General features: G+C 53.7%; 1 pseudogene; it reads right to left on the bottom strand.

Annotated features, from left to right (window-relative positions):
- Positions 1 to 2,528: 2,528 nt before the first annotated feature.
- The window catches only part of LOC147700543 (uncharacterized), a 171,295-nt pseudogene continuing 155,991 nt past the window's right edge, over positions 2,529 to 17,832 (bottom strand).

The following is a 17,832-nucleotide window of genomic DNA, read 5'->3' as shown; positions in this document are numbered from 1 at the left end:
ATGCTCCATTCGGTTTGGGTTTCTTCTGGGTTACTACAAACCATACAAGCTGTTATGAAATGTAAATATTAGAAAGCAGCTATGAGAAAGGCTTAGTAAAATCCTTGAAATTATTCTACTGAAGGACACGAAGGCATAAGACAAACGCAGTTCAATGTGGTAGTCCCAATCACCACATTATCACTCATTAAAATAACATGGACTTATGTTGTTTGATGTTCTGTGAGCAAGACGGTCTGCTTTGCAGCGCCTCGAGGATGTTGTTTTTGTTTGAAACGCTAATCTACCAGCTTGCTTCAACACCTAGCACTGTGTCTAAATCGCCCATCATCACGGGTGGTTGTTGCATGTCCGCCGGCGATCAGTTGTGGTAAACACCCTCGAAAGGTGATCAGTCACATTAATGAGGGCAGCAAAGATGCTTGTTTAGACTCACTCTCTCAGGCTGATGCAGAGATCGGCAAATAAGTTCCATTGAGTTAGGTACTGGGTGGCCGTGACATATGTTGCTTAAAGCGCCACCAAAGAGTAAGCGCTATATAAATAAAAACAATGGCAAAGCCAAGCTTTCCTGCCTCCCACCCCTCCAGACCAAACCTATCAACTTTGCCAATGCTTTTCCCTAATCTTGCACAGCATCAGCAATGTGTAAAAAAACAAAACATTGATAAACACAGGAAATTTGGCGGAAACCTATTCACTTTGCCAATGCTTGTTTGTATTCTGATGTTTCTGTGCTGGCCGTCCCACTATCCCCACACCATTCACCCCCTCATGTAAACTCACTTCACTCCGCCACCAACCCACCCTCCCCAAACACCCACCCACCCTCCGCCAAACGCGCTCCTACCCCTCCATGCTAAGAGCAGGGCGGGGTCTCCCTGATGCTGAAGTGAGGGGGCGCAGCCTGTTCTGGGGGGCTGCAGCTTCCATCTGTAGAGTGCCAATGAGCAGCAATAAAGAGACAACTCAGTCTATTCAATGAATAATTCAGCTTTGTGGTGTCTTTTATTCACAGACTGATGTAAATGTAAATGTAAATGTGGGTGTACTTGGAAAGCGCACTGTGACTCCAAGGAGTATCCTGGTGCTGAAGACCGCTGGGGAACCCATCCTGGTTTTCCCTGTGAGATGGTCCCTTTCTGGGTATCTCCAAGGTGAAACCAGGCATCCCCGGCGTCTGTGGGGGGCCGTTGTAGAGATGAGGCAAGCTTAATGCCCAGAGTTGCCGAGTGTGTTCCCTGGTTAGAGTAGGCACCAATGCGAGAATTATCGAGTCCGTTTGACCCTGGTCCACGACCCTGCCGCGTCGGGAATTGAACCCTGGTCCCAGGCCGTTCTCTGCTTGCGGGTCTGCCGCCTCTAACCAGTGAGCCACACCACTCCACCCCCGGGGACATCTCTCCCTCCCCTGGGACATCTCCCACTCTACCCTCCCCGCTCCCCCATCCCTTAGGGTCATCGCCCTCTCCCCCCTCCCCTCTCCCTCAGGGACATCTCCAGCTCCCCCCCTTCCTCGGGGACATCTCACTCTCCCCCTCCACTGGGAAATCTCCCACTCCCCCCTCCCATGAGACATCTCCCGCTCCTTCCTCCCTCAGGGACATCTCCCGCTCCCCCCTTCCCCTGGGACATCTCCTGCTCTCCCCTCCCTTAGGGACATCTCCCGCTCCTTCCTCCCTCAGGGACATCTCCCTCTCCCCTCTCCCCTGGGACATCGCCCGCTCCTTCCTCCCTCAGGGACATCTTCCGCTCCTCCCTCCCTTGGGGACATCTCCCTCTTCCCCCTCCCTCAGGGACATCTCCCACTCCCCCTCCATCAGAGACATCTCCCGCTCCTTCCTCCCTCAGGGACATCTCCCGCTCCCCCCTTCCCCTGGGACATCTCCTGCTCCCTCCTCCCTTAGGGACATCTCCCGCTCCCCCCTCCCCTGGGACATCTCCCTCTCCCCTCTTCCCTGGGACATCTCCCACTCCTTCCTCCCTCAGGGACATCTCCCTCTCCCCCCTCCCTTGGGAACATCTCCCTCTTCCCCCTCCCTCAGGGACATCTCCCTCTCCCCCCTCCCCTGGGACATCTCCCTCTCCCCCCTCCCCTGGGACATCTCCCTCTCCCCCCTCCCCTGGGACATCTCTCTCTCCCCCCTCCCCTGGGACATCTCTCTCTCCCCCATCCCCTGGGACATCTCCCGCACCCCCCTCCACTGGGGCATCTCCTTTCCCCCTCTCCCTTAGGGACATCTCCTGCATTCCCCGGCCTCCCCCTTGGGCATCCACAGGGTGCTGTTGAATAACAGTGCGGCGCTCCACCCCCCAGGAGGTCTGTCAGTGGAGGTGCGGAGGCCCCGGGCCACGGACAGGTCTGTCTCTGGCAGGTGGAAGAAATTGGGGTGCAGCCCCCAGTTAAGGGGGTATTGGATACCAGGAGAAGCAGGAAATCAAAGAGTGGGAGGGGGGGTGGTTTGCCTCTCGCTGCCCTGGTATTTCCCTGGTGGGGTGCGGCGGTCTGGGGAGGGGGTGCTGCTCTCTTACACCAGACGCAGGTCTATCCCTGGCCCGACCCAGAAGTAGGGGTGCAGCCCCCCGACGAAGGTTCCATTACAGGTGCAGAGATGCTCCCAGGTGTCTGCATTGTAGAAGGACAGCCAACCCCCCTCATAGTCCAGGTACACCCCCAGCTTCTTGGGGGGCAGACCGGGGGACAGGAGGGTGGGACAGAAGAAGAGAGGCCAGTCCCGACCACCATCTCTCAGCAGCAGAGACCAGCCCCTGCCCCCAGGGAACTCTCCGGTACCCACCCCCCCTTCCAGAAGCTCTCCTGCAAGCCCCACAGAACCCCACCACCCCTCCGCCCCCTTCAGTAGCTGCACCTCCCAGTAATGCCTCCCAGAGGTGAACCCCTCCTGCCCCAGCACACAGCGAGTGAAATGGAATTTCTTGGGGTTGTAGGGCCGGGGCTGCCGTCTGTCTGTCCCTGTCGCACGTCTCCCGTCCTCAGACAGGATCAGGTATTCATTAGCCGTGTCTGGATCCAGAGTCACCAGCGCTGCAGAGAGAGGAGAGAGAGTTAATGACAAACTGTGTAACATCAGACAAGTCACTGTTCCATACAGAGACCCCAGTACTGCAGAGAGGAGAGAGAGTTAATAACACACTGTGTGACCTCAGACAAGTCACTGTCCCCCCCAGAGACACCAGCACAGCAGAGAATGGAGAGAGAGTTAATGACACACTGTGTGACCTCAGACAAGTCACTCTCCCACCCAGAGACCCGAGCACTGCAGAGAGAGGAGAGAGAGTTACTGACACACTGTGTGACCGCAGACAAGCACTGTCCCATACAGAGAACCCAGCACTGCAGAGAGAGGAGCGGTAAGAATGCTGTGTGACCTCATACAAGTCACTGACCCACCCAGAGACTCCAGCACAGCAGAGAGAAGAGAGAGAATTAATGACACACTGTGTGACCTCAGGCAAGCACTGTCCCATACAGAGCCCCCAGCATTGCAGAGAGAGGAAAAAGTTAATGGCACACTGTGTGACCTCAGACAAGTCACCGTCCCACCCAGAGACCCCAGCACTGCAGAGAGGAGAGATAGTTACTTACACACTGTGTGAGCTCAGACAAGTCACTATCCCACCCAGACACCCAGCACTGCAGAGAGAGAAGAGAGTTAATGACAGACTGTGTGACCTCAGACAAGTCACTTTCCACCCTCAGAATCCAGCACTGCAGAGAGGAGAGTTAATGACACACTGTGTGACCGCAGACAAGCACTGTTCCATACAGAGACCCCGCACTGCAGAGAGAGGAGAGACTTAATGGCACACTGTGTGACGACAGACAAGTCACCGTCCCGCCCTGAGATCCCAGCACTGCAGAGAGGAGAGAGAGTTACTGACACACTGTGTGACCTGAGACAAGTCACTGTCCCACCCAGGGACCCCAGCACTGCAGAGGTGAGAGAGTGTTAATGGCAAACTGTGTGACGTCAGACAAGTCACTGTCCCGCCCTGAGATCCCAGCACTGCAGAGAGGAGAGAGCGTTACTGACACACTGTGTGACCTCAGATTATCACTGCCCACCCTCAGCACTGCAGAGAGAGTTAATGACACACTGTGACCTTAGACAAGCCACTGTCCACCCAAAGACACCAGCACTGCGGAGACAAGAGTTAAAGACACACTGTGTGACCTTAGACAAGTCACTGTCCCGCACAGAGACCCCAGCACTGCAGAGAGAGAAGAGAGTTAATGACACACTGTGACCTCAGGCAAGTCACTGTTCCCCCTCAGACACCAGCACTGCAGAGAGGCGAGGTAATGACACACTGTGTGACCTCAGACAAGCCACTGCCCATCCGCAAGAACCCAGAACTGCAGTGAGAGGGGAGAGAGACTTAATGACACACTGTGTGATCTCTGACAAGTCACTGTCCCACAAAGTGATCCCAGCACTGCAGAGGGGGGAGAAAGAGTTACTGACCCACTGTGTGACCTCAGACAAGTCACTATCCCACCTAGACACCCCAGGACTGCAGAGAGAGGAGAGAGTTAATGACACACAGTGTGACCTAAGACAAGTCACTCTCCCACCCAGAGACCCGAGCACTGCAGAGAGAGGAGATAGAGTTACAGACACACTGTGTGATCTCTGACAAGTCACTGTCCCACAAAGTGACCCCAGCACTGCAGAGGGGGGAGAAAGAGTTACTGACCCACTGTGTGACCTGAGACAAGCACTGTCCCATACAGAGAACCCAGCACAGCAGAGAGAGGAGCGGTAAGAATGTTGTGTGACCTCATACAAGTCACTGACCCACCCAGAGACTCCAGCACAGAAGAGAGAGAATTAATGATACACTGTGTGACCTCAGACAAGCACTGTCCCATACAGAGCCCCCAGCATTGCAGAGAGAGGAAAAAGTTAATGGCACACTGTGTGACCTCAGACAAGTCACTGTCCCGCCCAGAGACCCCAGCACTGCAGAGAGGAGAAAGAGTTAATGGCGCACTGTTTGACCTCAGAAAAGTCACCGTCCCACCCAGAGACCCCAGCACTGCAGAGAGGAGAGACTGACACACTGTGTGAGCTCAGACAAGTCACTATCCCACCCAGACACCCAGCACTGCAGAGAGAGAAGAGAGTTAATGACAGACTGTATGACCTCAGACAAGTCACTGTCCACCCTCAGAACCCAGCACTGCAGAGAGGAGAGTTAATGACACACTGTGTGACCTCAGACAAGTCACTATCCCACCCAGACACCCCAGCGCTGCAGAAAGAGGAGAGGCACGCTGTGTGCCCTTAGGCAAGTCACTGTCCCGCTCAGAGCCCCCACCACTGTAGAGAGAGGGAGTTAATGACACACTGTGTGACCTCAGACAAGTCACTATCCCACTCAGACACCCCAGCGCTGCAGAAAGAGGAGAGACACGCTGTGACCTTAGACAAATCAGTGTCCTGCTTCGAGCCCCCACAACTGCAGAGAGAAGGAGTTAATGACACATTGTGTGACCTCACACAAGTCCCTATCCCACCCAGCGCTGCAGAAAGAGGAGAGACATGCTGTGTGACCTTAGACAAGTCACTGTCCTGCTCAGACCCCCACCACTGCAGGGAGAGGGAGTTAATGACACACTGTGTGACCTCAGACAAGTCAATATACCACCCAGACACCCACCAGCGGCGTAGCTAGGGTGGGGGTGGTCCGCCACACTAAATGGTACCCTTGCTTTGAGAGATCTCATGTAGAACATGCCCCATAAATAGCATGCACGCACAGTACTCCCTAGTGCTGACCTCATTCTCTTTTTCCTATCTTTCTCCAAGTACAGTAGCAGGCAGGGGTGTCTCTGAGCTTAGCCAGCAGTATTCTTCTATATATAGTAAATGTTAGAAATCTCATGTAAATGCACCATAAGCAGTATGCAACTTTATACTCTTCAGAACTGCCTCCATTCTATTTCCGTGTGAACAGAACAAGGAGAACTCTATATGCCCACGAGAAGCAGGTTTATTGTATTATATTCCAACAATATTCCTGTGCGACTTATTTATATTCTACTTCAATCTTATTTTAAAACAAATGTGTGTTGGCTCAATTATGTTAGAAGACATGTACAGGACACCTTCTTATTTGAATAGAATTACGTTTGATGTCTAGGAACAATATAACTCATAAATTGAAAAACAGAAAATACTCTTATGTAATGAAAGATGTAATAAAGATGAACTGTATACATCAGCGTCGTTAACACAGTGTTCTGTACTGTAAACAGGAACTGCGTTGCTGGCATAGATTACCTTAAGGTTTTATTTTCTGGCCATTATTGAGATAGGTGTATATATTTATGTTCAGTCTTTGAGCATTATGGAGAAATTGATCCATGCTTTTGCCTTGAAATTTAAGTAGCTGAATATAGAGCCCATTAGTGATCCATTGCAAAGTCAGTTTTAGGAGCTGCTCTGCTTAAAGCCATGAGTGGCTGATAGGTTTAAAGGAGTTGCACTGCCCAATGAGATTTCACTGATCAATGGTGATAAGAGAGACCGACAGTGCGAATGATGAAGGGGAATGGAACTGACTGGGACAAGAGGAGTGATGACAGTGTCATCCGACTTAAGGGAGCGTTAGTGTTGAGATGTTGGGGGAGGTTTTTTTCTAAGGGTTAGGGAAATAAGTATTTTTCTTGTCTGCTCCAGTTGATTTCATTTGGACCTCACTTAAACCCACCTGCTTCTTGCCAAGATTGGGGCCTTTGTTGAAACACAACGGCAATGACGTAGGTTCTGTTTAACTTTTAGTGTCACAGAAGATGGTCATGGTGAAAGACCAAAGTGGAGGGCATGCAGTAATAAGAATAAGTGACTCTCCTATTTGACCTTTGTACATTTAAAAAAAAAAGATTTTTATTAGTATCACGGTTCACATACATCCGTATGAGCAGTAAAACATTTAAACATTAAATATCTCTATCTGTAGTTGAATGGTACATAGCACATTCCGTGGACACATAACAAATAATGCACAGCGTATAAACTGGCCTTTGTACATTTTAACAAGAGGGAGTAGCCCTCTAATCTCAGCTTGCCAACTAAGTTGTTCTGAAATAGTTTTAATGCCAGGTGGTTACTTTATATATGTGCTTCACTGTGTTTTGTTAATCCTGCAAGATCAATGAAATGCATTAAATGACCTGTTTGAGGAGCTACATAAATGTGGGATACTTGTAAAGCGCACTGTTACTCTACCCGAGTGTCCTGACGCTATAGACCGCTGGGGAACCCATCCTGGTTTTCCCTGTGAGATGGTCCCTTTCTGGGTATCTCCAGAGTGAAACCAGGCATCCCCGGCATCTGTGGGGGGCCGTTGTGGAGATGAGGTAAGCTTAATGCCCAGAGTTGCCGAGTGTGTTCCCTGGTTAGATTAGGCACTGAGGCGAGAATTATCGAGTCCGTTGACCCTGGTCCAAGACCCTGCTGCGTCGGGAATTGAACCCTGGTCCCGGGCCATTCTCTGCTTACAGGTCTGCCGCCTCTAACCAGTGAGCCACACCACTCCACTAACATGACATGACATAGAGTTTCAACTTTACAGCATTTTGACTTCACTAAAATAGGTAACAGTCTGCTCTTGCAAAGTGTGTTCATCAATGCCAGGTTCAGGTTTGGATTTGTGGTGAACAAAGTAACAAGTCCTAATGGGGACCGATCCTTAAAATCAGTAGTTACTAATCGAATTGGGACATGATTGCAGAAGTGCATAGGTGCCCATTGAACCTCCTCCGACTATAAGGATATGGAATAGAAATTAGGATTTGGCGTAAAATATTTCCTGAAGGTGGATTTTGCATGAATTGATGGTGGCAACTTTGGGCTGTTTTTTGGGCTGAAACTGGTCTGCATTGGGCTGAATTTGGGCTTGAACTTGGAGAGCATTGGGCTTGGGGCGGGTTTCAAAATCTGGCAACACTGCTACGCGCTCTTGTGAGGAGTCGAGTCTGTGGCAATGGCAGTGCTGAGGGATTTGCTGCTGCTGCAGAAGAGAACCAACCCCTACATAGAGACCCTGACTGCCACCACTGTGGAGTACTGGAGGCCGAGTGAGGTAAGAGGGAGCTTAAACGGGTTTCAGAGGGGAGGAAAGGATCTTTTGTGAGTGGCAGTTCACAAGTCCTATAAAAAGAAGTGTGGGGGGGGTCAGAACTTATTTTCAAGGGCAAGATTTAGGCAGTAAAGTGAAAGATGGTCTGGACACTTTTAAATTATACCCCCATGAGTTTTGATGGGCATTCCTAGAAGTGGGCACTTGTCCATTCAGTATCGCATGGCAGATAAACATCACAGGACAGCAACATTTGTGAGCAAGTCAAGGCTTCTCAATGGCTTTAGTCCTCCCTCTGTTGCACACAAGTCCTAAAACGAGACAGACAAGCCACTGTAATCTAATATCTTTTGGGAGCAATTAGCTAGATAAAATATCGCTTGGACGCTTTCATGTGCTGCTTTATACCACCCTCTTACCTTTTCTAGGAGCAGTAAATGACATGTGGCACTCAGTTTATTTCATAGTGATGTACCAAGGGTACATTTTCCTCCACCTGCGAGCGTGGTTGGGTGAGAGGGGCAGCCGTAGGGTGACAAGAATAAAGTTCACCTTTTTCTGAGGTAGGAAATGATGACCCCGTATTCGGCACAGCGCACTTTCTAACTGACATCTGTGAGGTAGACAAGGAAGATCATGTGTTGTGGAACAAGAACTTATTCGCAGAGTGATGCTGAGTCACAGAGAGAGGTGGATTCTAAAGAGGGTTTGCAGAGACTTAAACCAAGGATGATGGCAGCCCCGGTGGGTGCCGCAGGACCCAGGTAAGGTCGTGGGAGGCAGGGGGGGAGGGGGTTCTTGTAAATCTAACCAGATCAGCACACCCTAAAACAAGTTCTCTACAATCGAAGCTTATGCCTAGAGGAGTAGGAGTTAGTGCCACAGAAGCTGGGCACGTGATAGGGTAGGTGGTTTTAATGTAAATGTAAATGTAGGTGTACTTATATAGCGCAAACCTGTCACCCAAAGGGCATCCTGGCGCTTGCTTAGGGAACCCGTCCTGGTATTCCCCTGTGAGAAGCCCCGGCAGGGTGTCCACAGGGTGAAAGTCAGGCATCCCGCCGCGAGGGGCCGTTGTGGAGATTAAGCAAGCTATTGCCCAGAGTCGCAGAGTGTGAACCCGTGAGTCGAGGAGGCACCGGGGCGAGAATTATCGAGTCCGTGGAATTTTTAGCCCAAGACCCGCCGGGGCGGGGAATTGAACCCTGGTCCAGGACCGATCTCAGATTCCAGGTCTGCCGCCTCTAACCCCTGAGCCACACTTCTCCACACGTGTGACCACAGGACAGGGGTCCTGCACCAGCTGTGATGTCATGGATCAGATGCCATGAATGGGACAGGTAAGGAAAAGAGGTCCAGCACATGCTGTGATGTCATAAGTGAGATGTCATGGACGGGGCATATAGGGGACAGGGGACAAGGGTCCTGCACAAGCTGTGATGTGAGTGAGATGTCACAAACAGGGTAGGTAGAACTGATGTAAATTTTGGGTTTCCTTCTGCTTTTCCTTCAGTGGCGTACCTAGGTGGGAGGGCGGTCTGCCCCAGGCGGCACTATTTTGGGGACGGGGGCTGTCTAGCCCTGGACCGTGTCATGTATGTGCATGTGCACACAGAAGAATACAAAGTTCCCCGGGGAGGGTGCTGCAGTGTGGAGAAAAAGGGTCAAGGAACTGGAAGGGTTCCCTTGTCTGAACTAGAGAGCCTCACACACCCAGAGCGTTAGGTGTGAAACACACCCTGACTGAAGGATGTCCAGTATCATCATCGGCTCACTGCTCCTCGTCAGACCGGCACGGCAATGTCTGACGGAGTGCCCAAAGGCACTCTTTTGGCGGAGTTCTTTTGTTCCTTGCTGATGGTGAGTGTGAGTGAGGAAGAGAGATAGTGTAGTCGGTGCAAAGTGAGTGAATATTAAAAAGGGTAGTCAGTCCACAATGGGTTTTATTGACGTGGCTGATTCCCTAATTAAAAGGGGTGCGAGGGGAGCTAGAAACGGTGAAGGTATACAGAAAACTGACTCAACCCCCTGGTGTGGTCAACATGTTTCTCGCCATCCGGCGATTCGTCAGGACCTAAACAAGGTACTACACAAGAAGACAAATGATTAAATGCTCATTCACGTAGTAAAAAGCAAATACAACCTCTCTGGGTCGGGTACAAGGAGGGCCAAGGGGTCCTGCTCTAATTAGGCGACCTAGAGGAAGGGGGAAAATTGATTAAAAGAGAGCGAGTCAAGTCATCTCTTAGTTATGTGACTGTATAATCAGAAGATAATGAGGGACTTCAGTGAATGCTCCTCACACTGTGAGGGGTGAGGGGGGGCATGTAGGGAAACCGAACATACCGGACACTGGGTGGATTTCCCTTCATAATCGGTCTGGTGATGGCACGATTATTATCTCTCACTAGAGGAACCAGAGTGCAAATCAGACACTCATATGAAGTGTATAGCCGGATCTTTCAAGGTGACACCCATTTCTTACAAAATAGCAGGAAGGTTCTTACCCTAAGGGAGAGTAACACAGGCCTCGCAGCATGCTCCCGTGAGGCCAGCGCTGTCTGGTGGATGAACCTGTAGGGTATGTAATAGAGGGTATGATAGTGTGTCACACACAAGGGAGGATTTATGTGAGTGCCTGGTGGTGGAGGCTAGTGTAACAATTGACCTCCAGGGATAAGGAAGTAGCCCCTGTAAAGAATCAAGAGGTAGGAGGAGGGATGACCACTTTGTGCATGGTGGTATGGGGGCCCCCTAGGACTGAGCCCAGTATGTGAGGTCGGCACACATGCGATTCTCCATGCTTACAAGCCAAGGGCATTGTTGGGACCGGCGCCGTGATACTGCGGGGTGCCGCGCTGATCACAACCTTCAAAATGGGGGTTGAATCGAGTGAGTGTAGTCGGGGGCAGGGGGGGAAAAGGGGGTGAAAAAGTGAGGGGGCGAAGAGGGGGGGCGCGGAGGGCGCGGGCCGTCCCTCCCCACATTCCACTTGATTATTGGCCGCACTATACAAGAGTGGCGTGGGTCAGTAGTAGGACTGGGAGCAGTCCGAGTTGCCGTCAGTGCCATTGGACTGCAAGGGTGGTGAAGGGCATCAGGTCGCTTTTGCGTTTAAACTGGTTGGAGCGGGTCCAATTCGGGGCAGGGAACAGTTCCCGTCACTGATAGTAGAACTGGGCTACCAACATTGAGACGAGACTCGGGGGGTCGGGGGTTAGACACAAGGTGTTAGACGGACCGGGAGGGTCGGCCGAGGATAAGGGGAGAGGTCTCCGGGGAGAGCCGTCTCCAGCGATCGTACAGACAAGTAACTTCCCCCCCACAGACGGACACCACACAAGGGTAAAGTTCAACGAGACTTTATAGGCAATTCTTTAAGTTTACGATGGGATGGTACAAGGAGGTCTGGACTCAGGGGTCCCCTCGGTTCTGGTCTCTGGTTTGGGAAAAGGGTAGCGGGACAGTCTTGTTACCAAAAGATGAAACTAGCTCTCAATCCTCGAGCTCGGCGTTCTAGATGATCGGGCCGCGGCGGAGCCAGCAGGTCCCGAGATGGACGAAGGAAACGACGGTCCGCGGCGGAGCCAGCAGGTCCCGAGATGGACGAAGGAAACGACGGTCCGCGGCGGAGCCAGCAGGTCCCGATGAAGATGGTGAATGCAAACGGTCCGCGGCCACGCCAGCAGGTCCCGACGACGATGAAGGATATGAAGGTTACGAAGGTTGCGGCAGCGCCAGCAGGCAAGACGATGGTGCACGAGACAGAGCTATGGCAGCGCCAGTAGTCCGTCAAGGATGAGTTCTTCTCTGCGTCTCTCGACTCCAAGATACAACTGCCTTCCTGCTCTGGAGCTGCCCCAGTTATAGGGCTGGTGTTCTTTGATGTCCGGACCCTCGCACTTGGAGGTCGGGAGGTCCGGGATGAGGGAGTTCAGACACCCAGCAGGGGGGTGGAGCCAGCGCCCGGGGAGGCGATGGGCGAGCGGCACCTGGCGGGGGAGAGCCATCGACACCTCTTTCCCCCAGTGACTTGCCAAGTAGCCCGCTCACCTCCTGGGTGGATGGTGGTGCCGGAATGTCTGAGACCTGGCCAGGCCCAGGGTTGAGGTCGATCTGGGGCCAGGCGGCCTCGTGGTGGAGTGTCCAAGATGGCGCCCAGGATGGGCGCGCAGGCCGGCAGTGGATCCGGCCCACGAGGTCGACATGTTCGAGGGTAGGGGTCCCGGAGGGGACGGAGGACGTGTAATGGTGGTGTGTGGTACCTGCGTGACCGGGCTCGGGCCTTGTCGGGCCGGGGGAGAGTGGCCCTTCATGTGGCCTGTCCAACATGCGTCCCCCCCAGCTGAAGGCGGGGAGAGTTACCCATCCTCTTGGGGACTCTCCTCGTCGAGGCGGAAGAACCGGGACAGGCCATCCGCGTTGGCGTGATCTGGCCCAGGCCGATGTTCAACTGTGAAGTCCATCCCTTGGAGGGAGATGGACCAACGTAGTAACTTCGGGTTTTCTCCCCGCATCTGCATCAGCCACTGCAGGGGTCGGTGGTCGGTCTGCACCCGAAAGTGTGTGCCAAAGAGGTAGGGCCGGAGTTTCTTGAGGGCCCATACCACGGCGAAGGCCTCCCTCTCAATGGTGCTCCAGCGTTGTTCTCGTGGTAGGAGTCGCCTGCTGATGAAGGCCACTGGCTGATCAAGGCCTTCGGTGTTCACTTGAGACAGGACTGCCCCGATGCCATGGTCGGAGGCATCCGTCTGGACGACGAACTCCCGGCTGTAGTCGGGGGCCTGGAGCACAGGGGCGGAACACAGGGCGGCTTTCAATTGTTCGAATGCTGTTTGACACTCTGGGGTCCAGTTGACTTCCTTGGGTTGATTTTTTGACGTGAGTTCCGTGAGGGGACCCACTATAGTACCATAGTCTTTCACGAACCTTCGGTAGTAGCCCGTGAGGCCCAGGAAGGCTCGTACCTCGGTCTGGGTGATGGGGGGCTGCCAGGACTGGATGGCGGCAATTTTGAGCTGCAGAGGGGCCACCAGGCCGCTTCCCACCTGGTGTCCGAGGTAGGTTACAGACCCTTGACCAATTTGACATTTGCTGGCCTTGATCGTGAGGCCAGCTCGCTGAAGGGCTTGTAGCACGGCTCGGAGGTGGTGGAGGTGCTCGGTCCAATGGTGGCTGTATACAGCGATGTCATCTAGGTAGGCGGCGCTGAACCCTTCGAGCCCCGCCAGGACTTGATTGACGAGCCGCTGAAAGGTTGCTGGGGCATTCTTCATGCCAAAGGGCATGACCTTGAAATGGTAATGGCCATCGGGGGTGGAAAAAGCAGAACGTTCTTGGGCCCGGGGTGTGAGGCCGATTTGCCAGTAGCCCGCCGTCAGGTCGAAAATACTGAGGTAGCGGGCAGCTCCCATGCGGTCGATTAGTTCCATCTGCCCGGGGGATGGGATGTGCGTCTGTTCTGGTGACCGCATTTAAGCCCCGGTAGTCGACGCAGAACCGGAGTTCCGGCGTGGTGCCAGGGGCGGCTGCTTTGGGGACCAGTACTACAGGACTGGCCCAGGGGCTATCTGAGGGCTCGATGACCCCGAGCGTGAGCATTTTTGCTACCTCTTCCTGGATGCAGGCCCGTACCCGATCTGGCACGCGGTAGGCCCGATGGCGGATAGGGGGGCTGTCCCCTGTGTCCACATCGTGCACACACCAGGAAGTGACACCTGGGGCGAGGGAGAATAGGCTGGCGAACTGTGACAGGAGGACTCGACACTCCTGGCGTTGCTCTCGGGTGAGGGCCTCCGAGAGTCGGACCCCATCCACGGAGCCGTCTTTCTCCTGAGTCCGTAGGAGGTCAGGGAGGGGCTCGGAGTCCTCTTCAGCCCCATTGTCTGTGGCCATCAGGAGGCTGAGTTCTGAACGCACAAAGTGGGGTTTCAGTCTGTTAGCGTGGAGGACCCGGAGGGGGTTCCGGGGAGATTCCATGTCGATGAGATAGGTGGCAGGACCCTTGCGCTCGACTACTTTGAAGGGCCCTGTCCACTTGTCTTGCAGGGCGCAGGGTTCGGTGGGGGACATCACCCATACCTGTTGCCCAGGTTCAAATTCGATGGAGGAGGCATTCCGGTCATACCACTTTTTCATGTCCTCTTGACTGGCCTCTAGGTTGGCTTTTGCCAGCTCTCTGAACCGCCGGGTCTGGTTGCGGAGGGTTAGGAGGTATCGGAAAACATCTGGTGGGTTCTTTAGAGGGGGCATCTCCCAGCCTTCCTTGACTAGGCTGAGCGGCCCCCGCACTGGGTGTCCATATAGTAGTTCAAACGGGCTGAAGCCCAGGGACTTCTGGGGAACCTCTCGATAGGCGAAGAGGAGGCACGGCAGCAGCACGTCCCACTGGCGACGGAGGGGCTCTTCCAACCCCCCGATCATCCCTTTGAGTGTGCGGTTGAACCGCTCAACGAGTCCGTTTCCTTGAGGGTGATAGCGGGTCGTGAATCGGTAGGTAACCCCGCACTGTTGCCAGAGGGACTTCATATATTTAGAAATAAAGTTCGTGCCTCTGTCGCTGACGACTTCTCGGGGGAAGCCCACACGGGAGAAGATCCCCAACAAAGCCCGGCCGACTACCGGGGCTGTCACAGTTCGCAGGGGAACAGCCTCGGGGTAGCGGGTGGCGTGGTCCACTAGCACCAGGATGAATCGATGGCCTTGTTTGGTGCGCGGGTCCAAGGGTCCCACGATGTCTATCCCGACCCTCTCGAACGGGGTGGTGACCACGGGAAAAGGTTGCAGGGGGGCTTTTAGTTTGCGGCCGCTCTTTCCACTGGCTTGGCACGTGGGGCAAGATCGGCAATGCTGGTGTACATCGTTCCTCATTTTGGGCCAGAAGAAGTGGGTCACCAGACGACTATAGGTTTTATCTTGACCCAGGTGTCCCGCCAGGGGGACATCGTGGGCCAGGTTTAGCAGAAAGTCTCTAAAACGGAGGGGCACCACCAGTACTCGGCTAGCCCCCAGCTCCGCGATTCTTTGCTCACTGTACAGCAGTTCATTATCCCAGTAGACCCAGTGCGTTCCGGAGGTATCCCCTGCACTTTGGGCGAGCGCTTGTTGGCGGAGTCCCTCGAGGGAGGGACAGGTCTTCTGTTCTTGGCGAAATTGTTCTTGCGTGGGCCCCCCCTCTTGAGGCCACTGGTCGATGTCAGCGAGGTCTGGAGGTTGAGCTGGTTCTGGGGGGACGTCACGGTCGGTGGTTTCGGCTGGGGCGACCCGGTAAGCATGGGCGAATTTTGCGAATCTCGCGTTCGCGAATTTTGCGGATTTGCGAACTCGCAATCCGCAAAATCCGCGAATTCTCGCGAATTTGCGGATTTTTTTTTTTTGTGTGTTTGCGCGGGTTTCTGCCAGTTCGCGAGGGTTTTGTACAATGTCGCAAATTGCGAACTTACCTGTCGGGTCGCAAGTTTCGCGAACTTGTTGTTTCTACGTGTCCAGCCTGTTTGGGACACTCTTCTTCATCACTGCCACTCTCTGTCACCACTGCCACTCTCTGACTACTCATGCCACCCTCTGGCCCACCCATGCCACCCTCTGTTTCATCACAGCACCCTCTGGTTGTCCAGTCAGTGTACATTATTGTGGCAACGCAAGCACACCTTCCCTGCCTCAAGTGACCTGAATTAATTTGGGGCTGATTAATGTGTCACAGAATATTTTTTTAGCTGGCACCTGCTTCCTTAGTGCTTCCTGATTAGTGAACTTTTGCACTTGCTAAGTGCTTTCATTGTTGCAAAATTAGTTACTACACCTGCCCTGCCCCAACTGACAATAATGAATTAGGGGCTGATTTATGGATTTGAACTGCCAGCCTGGCTCCTGCTTGTCTCCCTTAGCTGTAATTCAGGACCTTTGTGGCATATGTGTAACTATTCTGAGGTTCAGAGCAGGGTCACATAATAGTTGCAACTGGCAACTGAACTCTGGAGGGGCCCCTCAGCAAGCACTACAGGAAATGGCTACTAATGATGAGCCTGAACTTTTGAACCTGGTAAGTAGTTACTTTCAGTTTGCTAAAATCGTATTTCTGCAATTTTGCACTTATTCGCGGGGCGCGAACTCACGCGAACTCACGCGAACAGTGCGAGCAGTGCAAGCAAAATCCGCTGCTCGCGGATTTGCGGATTTTGCGGGAGATTCGCGAATCTCGCGGATTGCGAATTTCCCGAAAATCCGCAAAATCCGCGAGCGAAACGGATTTTCCGCCCATGCTTAGGCGACCGGAGGCGGTGGCGCCGGCCATTCGGGTTCCTCTGGGCGGGGGTTGGCACGGGCGGCCATGGACCGGGTGGTGACGCACGCCCAGTCCGGGACGCCTAACATCCCCAGGTGTTCTCTTCGTTCTACGGCTGCCCACGGAGAGCTTTCAAGGTCATTCCCCAGGAGGCAGTCTACGGGGGCATCGTCTCGGACCGTTACCTTTAACATGCCGGAGACCCCTCCCCATTCGAAGGGGACGCAGGCCATCCGACACAGACTTTCCGAGTTATCGGCTGAACGTACAGGGCAGAGAATGTTCGGTAGATATTGTTCTGGGGTCACCAGGTGACAGCGGACGGCTGTTACACTGGCCCCAGTGTCACGAAGGGCTTCGGCCCGGCGTCCATTGATGCTCACCCATTGGCTGTACTTCTGGGTGTTAGCGGGTAGGGGGACCCGCGGAACCATGTCTCTCCCCCCTAAGCAGGCTAGAGCCATGGCGGCTGGCTCCCATTCTTGGTGTTCCTGTTCGTATTCCTCCTGTTCCTCTGAGATCTGTTCCTCCCCCAGAGCAGCAGCGGCTACTTGGCGGGGTCTTGGGCTCTGGTACTGGGGGCAGTTTGGGTCGTTTGCATAGTGTCCGATTCGTTGGCATCGATGGCACGTAACATTGGCTCGATATCCCGGTCGCGCCGGGGTGCTGCCCCGGTTGGCCGGGGGGGTGGTGCTGGTAGCGGGGGCGACCGGAACGTTGTCTCTTCCGCGTCCTTGGCCTCCTCCTCCTCCTCGGGGACGGTGTGGACCACTGTTGTTCCGGTTTTGTTCGTAGGACCCATTTCGGCCCACTCGGGTGATTTCCCACCGGTCAGCTTCGGCTGCGAGCTGCCGGGGATCCGTTAACTTGCTGTCGAGGAGGTGCTGGCGGAGTTCAATGAAGCAATTGTTCGACAGGTGCTCCCAGACCATAAGATTGAACAGTTGTTCGTAGGTTGTGACCTTGCTTCCTTTGATCCAGCCTTCGAAGGCTCGGCTAAAGTAGTTTACATAGTCCACCCAAGTTGTACCCGGGATGCGGGTGCAGTCTCGGAACCTCTGACGGTACATCTCGGGTGTGAGGCCATAGCGGGTGAGGAGTGCAGCTTTCATATGGTCATAGGAGGTCATCTGGTGGTCCGGGAGTTGCAGCAGGGCGTCGCGGCCCTCATTGAGGAATCTCCCCCATAGACCGGCTCCCCAATCGCTTCTATCGATCCGGTGTGCAGTCATAGCAATTTCATAGGCCTTAAACCATTGCTGGATGTCGTCCTCTCGGAAGTACTCTCGAACGACATCCTTGGGGATGTGTACCTTTTTCTCTGTTGCCCCTGGGGTGTGGGGTTGCTCGGACACCCCTACTTTTTTATTCTGCTTGCGTAGGTCGATCTCAGCTAGGTTCCGCTCATGCTCATATGCCAGTTTCTTTTCCTCGAGCTC

Source organism: Lissotriton vulgaris, chromosome 7 (genome assembly GCF_964263255.1).
Source record: "Lissotriton vulgaris chromosome 7, aLisVul1.2, whole genome shotgun sequence".
NCBI lineage: Eukaryota > Metazoa > Chordata > Amphibia > Caudata > Salamandridae > Lissotriton > Lissotriton vulgaris.
The sequence above is the reverse complement of the archived record's forward strand: the minus strand, read 5'-3'. Positions and strand labels throughout refer to the sequence as shown.